This window comes from Coenobita brevimanus, chromosome 37 (assembly GCF_032717465.1).
Source record: "Coenobita brevimanus isolate Jiangsu-jjx chromosome 37, ASM3271746v2, whole genome shotgun sequence".
Taxonomy (NCBI): Eukaryota; Metazoa; Arthropoda; class Malacostraca; order Decapoda; family Coenobitidae; genus Coenobita; species Coenobita brevimanus.
The window spans coordinates 4,843,417-4,856,840 of NC_136990.1; positions in this window are offsets into that span (position 1 = coordinate 4,843,417).

Here is a 13,424-nt window from a genome sequence, read left to right on the forward strand (position 1 = left end):
CTGCATAGGTAGTCGTACACTTCCTTATGGTAGAAATGCTTCACTGTGGCGATTAGTTCTTGATCGAGTGGCTGCACTAGTGACGTTGTGCGGGGCGGCAGAAACACAACACAACAATCCTTGTGAAGATCTTCCAGGTATGGAGGGTGACTTGGTGCGTTATCAAGCACAAGGAGCATCTTAAATGGAATGCCCAGTTCCCGACACTTGGTTCTCGCATCAGGGACACACCGCCTCGTTAACCAGTCTGCCATAATGTTCCCGGTCAAACCATTTACGGACTTGTACCAGTACACGCCACTTGCATTCATGTTCATGAGGTTTTTGTAGCACCTTGGATGTGAAGCTGTGTGTACAACAACTGGCCTCATCTTGTGGCTCCCAGACAGGTTTACAGCGAACATTACCGTCATCTTACACTTCTGGAGCTTGCAACCAGGGGCTTGTTTCTGTCTTTTAGCAATGTAAGTTGATTTTGGCATGGCCTTATAATATAAGGACGTTTCATCGATGTTGTAGATCTGGTCCTTGGTGTACTGTCACTCTTCAATAATCGTTTTAAATATTGCAGGATAGTCTCTCGCGGCCAGCTCATTGGCAGAGGCACGTTCACCAGACAATTTCACTTAACGGAGTTCCTTGCGCTTGAGAAAACGGTCCAACCATCCAACCGATGCCCTGAACGGTTTTTCCACTTTTAACCTTCGAGATGCAGCCTTGTAAAAGAGCTGGGTTTGGTTCCGAATAAATCTTCCATTGAGTGGAACACCTTCCTTTTCTTTCCGCATTATGAAGGTGGCAAGATAGCACTCCATTAGTATCATAGCACGATTTCCCACCCGCGAACGGCCGTCTAGGTCAGAGGCACCGTACATCTTCGCTACAGCCTTTATGGCTTCACGGTTCTTCCACACAGTTCTCACTGTAGATTCAGCCAGTCCCAGGGTTCTCCCGATAGCCGTGTTTCCTTGACCCTCCTCCTTCATCTTAATTATCTTTAACTTGGTGGCGTGCGTCAGAAGTTTCTTAACTCTTGGGGTTGGAGCCATGGTGCTGCGAAGTACAGGCAGCACAAAAAACACCACACGTTGTACACGACAGGTTAGCTGTAGAGAGTGGATCCGCACAGTGCACGAGCTGGGACTGTTATGGCGCACCCACTCCCTTGTACCCCAAGCTGTGCAGTAGAATGCCCGGAAATTTCTGCGCATCAACATGACAACACGTGACGCGCTCTGTGAGGGGTGGTCGTGCACTAGTAGAAAATGGCATTTTTGAGCCACTCCTTGCCTCTGCCTCGCGTTCTGTGCGGAAAACTGGCGCATTAAAGGGTTTTTGGTTATGATTTTTGGTCACTCGTGCACAAGGCGAATCACGCACTGCGGTGACGTGCACTGTGCGAGCCCACTGTATATGCAAAATGGGATGTGTGGCATGGGAGCTGAGAGTTATGAGGAATATAGTAGGAGAGTAAGGGAGGTGTAGGGATGGGAAGGGTGGCTGTGGAGGGATGAGGGTAAGTAGTGAAGGTTGCCGCGGCAGAATACAGTTATAAATGCCAATATTAATGAAATAAAAACAGAATGAATATTGTCTGAGGTTTGACCTGTGTGTGTTTGCGTGTGTGTGTGTGGTGTGTGTGTGTGTGTGTCAGACATTGAACAATAGTACAAAAACAGCATACCTCAATGGAAATCATGCAGTTCTACTCATTTATTATACCCATTGAGATAATAATAATAATATATCAACTTGACTCCTTCCCAACAGATCATTTTTTTCAGTATATAAAAAGTCCCTCGAACAGAAAGAGTCAACATATAATTCTTCCATCAAAACAGCAACAAGGTTTTGCCATTAAAAAAGAATATTCCTTTGTGCCATCCAGAACAACGTTTGCCGTATCCTTCCATGACAAGAGGATAAAGGCATTCTTCAGCGAAACTTTTTTTTTTTTTTCATGCAAATTCAGTGCCATTCTCTTTCTTCCACCTAATCAGAGATGAGTAATAGCAGTAGTAGTAGTAGACGTAGTAGTAGCAGACGTAGTAGTAGTAGTAGTAGTAGTAGACGTAGTAGTAGCAGACGTAGTAGTAGTAGTAGTAGTAGACGTAGTAGTAGCAGACGTAGTAGTAGTAGTAGTAGTAGTAGATGTTGTAGTAGTAGTAATAGTAGTAGTAGTAGACGTAGTAGTAGTAATTGTAATAGTAGTAATTGTAGTAGTAGTAGTAGTAGAAGTAGTAGTAGTAGTAGTAGTAGTAGATGTAGTAGTAGTAGTAGACGTAGTAGTAGTAATTGTAGCAGTAGTAATTGTAGTAGTAGTAATTGTAGTAGTAGTAGTAGTAGAAGTAGTAGTAGTAGTAGTAGTAGTAGTAGTAGTAGTAGACGTAGTAGTAGTAATTGTAGTAGTAGTAATTGTAGTAGTAGTAGTAGTACTAGTAGTAGTAGATGTTGTAGTAGTAGTAATAGTAGTAGTAGTAGACGTAGTAGTAGTAATTGTAGTAGTAGTAATTGTAGTAGTAGTAGTAGTAGAAGTAGTAGTAGTAGTAGTAGTAGTAGATGTAGTAGTAGTAGTAGTAGTAGTAGTAGTAGTAGTAGTAGTAGTAGTAGACGTAGTAGTAGTAATTGTAGTAGTAGTAGTAGTAGAAGTAGTAGTAGTAGTAGTAGTAGTAGTGGTAGGAGTAGTAGTAGTAGTAGTTATTGTAGTAGTCATAGTAGTAGTAGTAGTAGTAGTAGTAATTGTAGTAGAAGTAGTAGTAGTAGTAGTAGTAGTAGTAGTAGTTGTAGTAGCAGTAGCAGTAGTAGTAGTAGTAGTAGTAGTAGTAGTAGTAGTAGTAGCAGTAGTAGTAGTAGTAGTAGTAGACGTAGTAGTAGTAATTGTAGTAGTAGTAGTAGTAGAAGTAGTAGTAGTAGTAGTAGTAGTAGTGGTAGGAGTAGTAGTAGTAGTAGTTATTGTAGTAGTCATAGTAGTAGTAGTAGTAGTAGTAGTAATTGTAGTAGAAGTAGTAGTAGTAGTAGTAGTAGTAGTAGTTGTAGTAGCAGTAGCAGTAGTAGTAGTAGTAGTAGTAGTAGTAGTAGTAGCAGTAGTAGTAGTAGTAGTAGTAGTCGTAGTAGTAGTAGTAGTTATAACCCCTGGATCATCTGAAGGTAAATCCAGTGGACTGCAAGCCAAACTATCCTTCGTCTGCAGTCCACCCTTTTGTCTGGGGATAGGGAAGGTACTGAGGGATAGTAGCATAACCAGGCAGCTCCACCACTCTGTCATATCAGTGCCACTACATGAAGGCGTCCCTCTCCAGCACCAGGCCTGAACCAAGAATATTATACTTTAGTAAGAAGTTGGTACAGGATACTACCAGCCATGCAAAGATAAGCAACACACACCAACTTGTATTATGCTGACTGGCCTATGCAATTTAAGTGGAATTTCCTGCATCAAATTAACTCTGTTCACAGTGAAGAAACTTACCTAAGAGATATTAACACTCCTAGGCTGCTATAACCTCTCTACTGAATTAATATATATGTAACTTGCTATACTTTGGTGATAGAAACTCCGTGTACAAACAGCTAGATAAGGAGTTTATTACGAGCTCACAACAAAATAGTCTGCCCATCTTGGCTGTCTGCTATCAACTGAACTATGGCGCCGTGTTCCCAGGCTTCAGGCCCTGGGAAAGCGTGCTAGGTCAGCAAGTTTAGTGGGGGCATGTATGCATTAGGGGGGGACACATATACATTGGGGGTAGACATATTGTGGAGGGGGTACACTACTACCCCGGGTAGCTAAGATGGTGTCTCCTGACACCAGGAGTTATATGGTGGTTGATTATAGGATTAAGGCAAGGTCGGGGAGGTTTGTACAAGGGATAAGTATGATACAGGGGCAGTACGGGAGACATGGCCATGTTGAGGGGAGGGAATTAGAAGGATATATACATATAAGATATACAAGGATTAATAGGTACGAGTCCAGTAAGAGTCGAAGGTATACATAGACATAATGGGAATTACACAATAATAGTTTGATACATGATAAACAAGTAGATATGAGAGCTCTATTGTTGTTCTTCGTTCATTTTTTTTTTTTTTGTATTTTCTGTAGGATACACTGTCACTCAGTAATGCATTAAAGAAATACCATCATTTTCTAGTAGGCAGAGTTCTGTTCACAGTTTGGGTAATTGTCAGATGGCATTGGTAGTCACTGAATGTGAGGGCACTAAGTACGGGGAGTTTCTACGTCATGTGTAGGGCGTACTATGCCTGTAGCGACTCTGATTTCCTGGAGTCAGCATTCCATTTTTCTGACACAACAATGCACTGGACATATGATGAGTAGAAAACCTATGAAAGCGATAACAACAGGGGGAAACACAACTGTTGGATGAACCCATGAACGGCTGAAGGCCAGAGAAAATTGATCCATAATGAAATCACTGTCATTGAGGAAGGTTAGCATGCGCAAGTTAGGGGAGGTGATGGTAATGTTGGCAGATGGTAGGGTTGAAGGCATGTCGATTGGTTGAAAGACGTCATAGGAGTGTTTACGGACAGCTTGGTGATAGCGAGTGGCGTAAGTGATGACGGACTCTGATTTGACGGTATAATAGTCTGGTGCTTTGTAGAGACCACTAGCGGGGACGGATCGAACCGAAGAACCAGGACACATGATTGTAACAGAGATGGGAACAGCAAAGAAGAAGTACAGGACATGGGTGAGGTGAGCATGGTGGACCGGGAGGTCAGGAGCTGGGACAAAAGAACAGGCCGAGTAGATGGAATGGTAGGGAACTAAAGCAGACTCACAGGGTGTAGCACTGCTAGGGAAGATTGCGAAAAGGTGGGCAGCACAGAGACGAGAGGTCGGAGTAAGGGAGGAACATTTCTGGAGGTCTGTGGAAGAAAGGAAAGCAACTGAAAGATGATCATGAGAGAGGAGGAAATATTCTGAAGGAACAGATACTTGTAACAAGGAGTTGTTGAGGCAGAAAGGGAAGGGAATGATGTGGAAAAGGTTAAAGGTTATGGCAGAACGGAGAGGAATATGGACAACGACTTATGTGGTGAGAAGAGTGGCTTCGAGAACAGGATAATAATATTCAAGGGAGGAGTAGGGGAGGACTGGGGAGAGACCGAAGGTGGAGTGAGCCCATTCCAGGACAGAACGGAGAGCTGAGACAGGTACTAAGTCAGCAGTGACACGTCCATTTATAGCATCGACCAGGATACGAACCAAGGTAGAGACTTGAGACAGGAGAGAGTCAATGGCCAGTTGGAGATTATCCATGTTGAGTTTGAGGTAGAAGAACTGAGAGATAACGTTGAGATCTGAAAGGTGGCGTTGTAAGATATCGGTGAAATTGTTTAGAGTGGACGTGAATTCATTGAGGTGGGTCGTGAGCTTCTGTAACATAGTCTGTTGGATTTTAATGACTCAGCATTGGGATTCTAGAGCTGAAGCTAAATGAGTAAGATCAGATTTGAAGCCAGAAATGTCACGGGCTGTAGCAACGCCAAACAAGCCACTCAGAATCTCACCGCCGAAGTCAAAGAGACCTCGTTTCACACGAGAACGACCAACGGGTGTCTGAATGGAAAATGTGTCATTGAGCTCAGTGAATCTGTTACTTATGTATTGCAATTGCCAGGAGAGTGGTAGGAAAAGGTTATAGAGATACTTATTTGGGTTGTGTGTCCCCATGATGGCCGTGAGATGGTTCCTGATTCCGTGGAGCTGGTGCACGTAGGCAGGTAGGGCAATGGCTACGTCGGCCAGGGGTGCAAGATCGTAGCGCAAGGAGGCTATTTCTTCGATAAGCATTACCTCGCCTCCCGAGCCAACCAAGGCCCCGGGACGTACTCCACCATCGTCCTGACCTGACCCAGACCCCAGGAGGGTCAGCACTGCCAGTAGGGAGATCGCTAACATCGTACCTAGAAAATCAGGGTAGAGTTAATGGGGGAGGTCGTGAAGAGGTTGATGGGCAGAGCACAGTTTGGACCGATACTGATTGGTTGATGAATGAGCAGGTGGAGGTGGAGAGGAAGGAGACTGAGGGATAGGTGGAGACAAAGTAGACTGAGGGACGTGTGAAGGGGAAGAGGGGGCAGGAGGTTGTGTAAGTGACTCTTCCAACACGAGGCCACGGGGTGCTCGCTTTAAGTAATCGATGTGGACCCATCTGGTGTCCCTAGTGGACAGGTCCTGGCGGTGAAATTTGTTGCCTTGTTGAGTGAGGACGTGGTGGGGCCCTGTAAATTTGTCATCCAACTTAGAGGAACGCGTATGGGAATGAGCAAAGACAAGATCACCTACATTGATGGTGATAGGAGAGGCGGATTTATGTTGGCGCTGCAGCATGTCCTCCTGAGAGGAAGCCAAAGTGGATCGGACATACTGGTGGATTGTCTGGAAGTTGGCCAATTTTAGTTTAACATAATCATCCAGGTTGTAGATGGGCTCTGGCTTTGAGGATAAGAGAGTATGGGAGGTCCTTGTCAAAACCAAAGAGGACGAAGAAGGGAGATTCAGCAATGGATGCATTGATGGAGCTATTGATTGAGGATGCCACTTGGGGAATCCAGTCATCCCAGGACGAACTATGGGAGCCTAGATGTCTAAGGCACTCTAAGATTTTTCGGGTGTGGCGTTCTACAAGGCCATTGGAAGCCGGATGGTTAGGCACGGCATTGCACTTACTGATATGAAAGTGGCGACAGATCTCATCTAGAAGGCTATTGTTGACCTCCATAACGTTGTCAGTAAGAATGGTATGAGGGGTACTGAACGGGCAAATTACGTGATCTACAAAGGCACGGGCAACGCTCTTCGCGGTCTAGTCGGAGAGGGGTACGAGGACACAGTAGAGGAAGAAGTGGTTGACCGCTACGAACAAGTACTCAGCGCCAGATTCCGTGAGAGGTAGTTTTAAGAGATCGATTGAGACAGTTTCCCATGGTCGTGACGGGATTGGGTATTGTAAGAGAGGTGCTGGTAAGCCGGTTGATCCTTTGTGGCAGTGGCAGGAGAGGCAAGAGTCACAGTGGGCATTGATATCGCGGTGCATGGTTGGCCAGTAGTATTTGAGACGTGCTTAGCGCAAGCATCAGTCTTTACCTGGATGGGAAGCTTGAGGAGTATTATGAACAATAGGAAGAACCTTTGGTATCAGGGCAGTGGGGACAACAAGTTGGCGTACTTCGCAATTGGGCATATCTTTGCCTGTTAATAGTGTTTTCCTGTACAAGAGATCATCATCTAGCATGAACTCATCTAGTGATACTGGCAGAGTAGGTAAGGTCGAGGCATCGCCAGATTCTAGGAAATAAATGACTTTGGACCACATGGGGTCTTGGCGCTGAAAGTTTCAAACAACTTCTGATGTTAGTGTAATGTTTTCAGTTACTTCAGGCTGCAGTGATGTTATAGCTGCTGCTACGTGACGTGAGAGTGCGTCTGCGACTACATTCAACTTGCCTGGTACATATTGAAAAGTGGGATTAAAGTCCTGGATGATGACAGACCATCTAGCTAGCCTACCTGTTAGGTTGCGGTTCTTGAACAAATTACATAGTGGAAGGTGGTCTGTTTGGATATGCACTGGATAACCATAGACTATATCTCTGAAATGTTTCAAGGACCAGACTACCGCTAGCGCTTCAAGATCTGTGACACTGTAGTTACGTTCAGCGGTTGTAAGGGTGCGACTAGCATACGCTATTACGCGCTTCCTTGATGCTTCATCGAGTTGCATCAAAACGGCACCAAGTCCAGTGCCTGAGGCGTCTGTGCAGAGAAGGAAGGGTGTGGTATAATCAGGGAACGCTAGAACAGGGGCATTTACAAGAGCTGTCTTTAGCTTTTGAAAAGCCTGTGACTGGTCGTTAGTCCAAACAAAGGGCACATTTTGCTTGAGTAAGTGGGTCAGAGGAGCGGCGATCTTTGCGTAACCTTGTATGAGTCTAAGATAATAGCCACTGAGGCCCAGGAAACTTCGTACAGCTTCGGTAGTGGTAGGTTCTGGGAAGTTAATAATCGCCTTAGTTTTATCCTCATTAGTATGAATGCCTTGTGCATCTACGACATGGCCTAGGAATTTGATTTTCTTTCGCAGGAAGTCACATTTACTGAGACTGATTTTCAGGCCTGCGAGCTGGAGGCATTCAAAGACTTGCTGGAGTTTGGTAAAATGATCAGGGATGGATTTACTCACAACAATGATATCATCTAGGTAAGCAAAAAGAGAGTGTCCCATCATACCGCTGAAGACTGAATGGATAAGTCGCATGAACACGGAAGGAGCATTTCTCAGACCAAAAGGGAGTCTCTTAAACTGAAAATGTCCGGAAGGAGTGCCAAAGGCTGTAACTGGGCGAGAGGATTCTTCCATTTCGACCTGCCAGTACCCGCTGAGGAGGTCTAAAGATGAAAAAACTACGTTATTTTCACCAAGGGATTCTAGCAAATCAGTGAGGATGTGTAACGGGAAACGGTCTGGAACAGTGACAGAATTGACCTTACGATAGTCGACTACTGGTCTAAAGTTGCCGTCCTTCCTTGGTACTAAGAAAAGTGGGCTATTCCATGGACTGACGGAGGGCTCAATAATGTCCTGGTCTAACATGTTCTGTACCATTTGATCTGTCTGCTTTCTCTGGCTGTGAGGAAATCGATACGCTGGTATGTAAATCGGCTGAGTTCCTGGTAGTAGTTCAATCGTATGTTTGACAAGGTCTGTTCTACCCATCGGTTCACCGGGTAAGGCAACCACGTTTCTGTACGAGGTCAGAAGGTCGAGGAGTTGAGGCGTATGTTCTGGGAAATCTGTGCAAGTGAGATGTGAGAGCATATCGAGTGAATATGTCGGCGCAGACCCCGTAGAGTTAATAGTACATACACCTATTGGCGTACTATCATCAGTCTGAATAGTAGGAATTGAGGAATCCTGGCACACCTTTACTGCCGCTGGGTATACTAGGAAGTCTCCAATCTTTACACCACTTTTAAGTTTTAGTGGAGCATTTGTGACATTGAGCAAGTACAGGTAGCATAAACTGTCCTCTAAGACTGTACACCACGCTAACTCATAAGTCAAGCCATTCACACAACACGTCTCAGGTAGTGTTAGTACATCCACTCCTTCTTTCACACCGGCAACACAAACAGAGACTTTGGTGAACTCATCCGGTAACAAAATTGTGCACGTATTCGTTACTGCGTTTCGTCTCTGCGTGTTGGAGAAGATCATTCACACTGTGTGAGGTAGGTAATTGAGACATGTCTGAGTCAGCAATAGTGTTGTCGGGAGAGGAGGTAAGGGCCATGTCCGAAGGCTGAGATGATGTATCAGTAGACATTGAGGAATTTATGTCCTTGCTAGCAGTCAGTAAAGGAATGATCTCTGTATTCTCAGATGATGACAGGGGTGGTTTGGGCTGGGTTGGACTTTTTGGTAGTGATAGGGACAGAGGTAAATGAAGGACTGATTTGATTGTAAGAACAGGACGGGGACATTCCATACTGTAAACTGGGAATCCAGAAATGTCTATACTACCATAGGCAGGTAATAAGGTGCTGGAGTGTTGTGCCATGGTGGAGAAACCAATAAGGGCATCTGCGGGATACTGCAAGTCATTAGTGACATGAAATTCAATTGGGATAGGGGGTAAATCTCTGTGTAGTTTGACTTCAAGCGTGACTCTTCCCTTAACCTTAAACTCTGAGCCTTCGACACCACATAGGCGAATGTCTGGTGGTTCTAGGAAACTGACGTGGTTGTGATGTAGTTGAAGAAGATGTAAGGAACTGTCGGAGATCAGATTTACTATAGATCCTGTATCCAAGAAGAATGACGTTGGTGTCATGACTGCATCCGAGAATGACTAAACCCAAGGATGTTATGGGACCTACATGGCGGATGGGGAGTTGGGTTTCTGGTTCTACGTGATATTGGGCCGATACGGGCGCGGCGCTTCCCCCGACTGTTGGCGGTTGAGGTAACGACATTCCTCAGTGGTGTGAGTCGTGCTTGATTTGTGGTATTTGCATTTTGGACGACGTGAGCGGGAAGGCGTACACCGTCTGGTTTGGGAGTGAGGACATCTGTATGAATTGTCGCAACTGGATGCTCGATGTCCAGGATGACCACAGTGCCAGCAAAGAATCGAAGATTGTCTGTTCCGTCGGACGCTAGATTGATCACGACCTGCGGTAAGAGAATGACGCGTGGCAGGTCTGCCGCGTGTGGTGGGACGTGAGCGAGATTGGTCTAGGGTAGTGGAGGTGTGACAGACTGAGGAGGCCAAGGGTTGGGTGGTGCCCCGACGCGTGTAGTTCAAACCTGTTCTTTCATGAATGGCTTTAGTAACCTGAATAATTTTATCTCCTGGATTGAAACCGATTTCCAAGGCTAGCTCTCACTGTTTAGGAGTAAGCCAGTGAAGGAATCTCAGGTAACCAATTAAGTCAGCAAAGTTGGTGAGTGAAAGCATTGGAACGCCATTATTGTCTTCTAACCATTTCGTGCCTACCAGTAATTGGAGCATCTCGCTACTAGTTGCTTTCATGGCGGCGGCAGCTTCGTGGAGCTTGGCATGTTGTGCTGGGACCCTCAAGTCCTCATCTAGTTGGTTGAGGAGATTAACCCTTTAACCGCGGGCATTGTTTTGGCCTGACTGTCCTCTCCCGCGGGGGTTTCAGCCAAATGTAAACAAACCTTTAAACCTTAATAACTCTGAACAGAATAAAGCTAGAGAAAAAAATAAGGTACCATTAGAAAGTACTAACCTTCAGCTTTCCATTGATGTAGGTTTCATGACTTTGTTGACTTTCACAGGACGGGCAGTGCCGTTAGAAGTGAGGGGTGTAAAATCACTATTTTACGCCCCACACACCAGTACCAAATGCCAACCACTCTCTGATAATAGTAATATAAACATATATGAACACTGCACATACGATAAACACCCACTCTGTGTTCACTGAGGTAGGTAAAAGGTACTGTATTTGCCCGCACTTCACTGCGGCTTCGCCCGCACTTCACTGCGGCTTCGCCCGCACTTCACTGCGGCTTCGCCCGCACTTCACTGCGGCTTCACCCGCTCACTGACGTTTGGTTAGCGGCGATGTTTTCATTATTTCTAACTTCTAATATTATTTTACATATAATCTGGGCAATATACATTATATTTACACTGCACTTATTACTATATTGCGTCACTGTCGCATCACAGAATTACACAAGTGCCGCAGAATTACACAAGTGCCGCAGATTCTCTTATTACAATATCACTTATTATACTGGCCAATATTTACATTTTTTTCTAGGCAAAATATCCCTTATTACTACATTATCTATTATACAATTATTGGTAAAGCACGTCACTGTCGCATGACTGTATATCACTGTCACTTTCAGTATTTACTCAGAGAGTGGTACTCGGCAAAGCACGGAGTCACACAGAGAGCGACTTGGCATTCCTGGCACTGGTGTGTGCTCATTTTTCTCGTCCGAGGCCTCCGTGTGGTGTTATGACATACTCTGCAGCGGCCCTGTGATAACCTGCCGCCTGCGGTAAGAGGCAATTTCACAAGCTGGTGCTGACTCATGTAATTGCGGCACTCAAGACGGTCAGGTTGTGTGTCAGAGTGTCGCCTCGGGATCAATGCCGTCACCTGACCAAATCGTGCAAGCAGCTGCTGCACGACAGTCTTGGAGAACTGTCTCAGGAATGGTTGCCTTATGCCCCCGACTTGTGTCTTGTAGAGGATGAAGGCGTTGAGCATGCACATATCGAGCACGTGCAGGCAAGCCTTCCTGTACCATCGGGTGTTTCTCCTGAGACAGTCTATTTCGCCAATCATCATATCAGACTTATCAACAAGTCTCATGTTCACATTGTAATCAATGACGGCATCAGGCTTCATGATTGGCTCTCCCGTCCTGTAGCTGACCTTCCCAGTTCTCTGCAATTCCCCCTTGTGGATGGTGCTGATCATATTCACGACCTTCTTGTCATGCCACCTGATCGCCAGAAGCTTGTCTGACTTCTTCAGGTGCACATCTCCCTTGGATGAGGATGATGCTTCTGGGAAACTTGGCCACTCTTTCCTATAGCTCCGTACAGTGCCAACAGTGCCAATGCCGTGTTCAGCCAGGTATTTGGAGAGTTTCGGTGCTGTGTAATAATTGTCTGTGTACAGCACATGATTCCCACCAAAATACCTCTCCATCAGCACTTTTACAACGGAACCAGAGAAGCCAAGGGGGTCTTTCCTGTTCACGTCCATTGTGCTTGCAGAGTAGATGATGAAATCAAGGATATACCCCATCTCACAGTCACACAGCACAAAGAACTTTATCCCAAAGCGGTGGCGTTTGCTGGGGATGTACTGCATGAATTTGAGACGTCCCCTGAACAATACCAGGGATTCGTCTATGACGACTTTCTGCATAGGACGGAAAAATCGCATAAATCGATCCCTAATCCTGTTGAGAAAATCCCTCACTTTCCACAAAGGGTCAGTTTGGGACGGGTTTCCATTGTCAGCAAAGTGCAGGTATCCTAGCAGCTGTCGGAACCGATCCCGTGACATATACTTCCCGAATGTTGGGATAGAAGTAATGTCATCCACGAGCCAGTACTCCTCCAACTCATGTCTCTTGATATGGGGCATCAAGAACATCAGTGCAAAGAACACATACAGCTCTCTGATCCCGACAGGCAACCACGACACTTGCTTTGGTGAGCCAATAGGTCCCAGCCCTTCTACTGCACACTGAGCTGCATACCTATTGGTCTCATCGCTGACATGCTGCACGATTTCGTCATCCATGAAGGCCAGGAAGTAGTCTACAAAATCATCTCCTGCGTTGCAAGGAAAGGCAGGCTGTATTCCAGCATTTATCATATCAAACGGCGGATTGTGTGGCTGAAAATCTGCACCGTCAGACCAAACAAATGCATCAACTTTCCCTGTGCGTGGTTCAGTGGAAGTGGCAGGTCGCATTGCACTCGTTTCCCCGTGAGAAGGAGCTGAGTGGAGGCAATGGGTGAGGCAGTAGGTGAGGCAGGAGGCGAGAGGTAGGGGGGTGAGTGCGGGGGTGGTGAGTGGGGGGGCGGCGAGGGTGAGGGAGCTGAGCGGGGTGCAGGCGGGGGGGTTACTGACCTGGTGCGTGGTGAAATTTGACCCTTTCTTCCCTGCTTATCACCTCGCTTATCGCCTAGCTTTGCCCTCCAACTGCCACGCATCCCCTTTGTTCTAGGCCGGCCTGCCCTGCTTACCCTGCCTGCATGGCCTGCCTTCCCTCGCTGTGCAGGCTCTGGGAATTCATATTCCTCAGATGATGTAGACTGAGGAGAGGGCATGGCAGAAGATGAAGATGATGTGAGGGCAATAGGGCTAGGGGAACGGGAAAGTG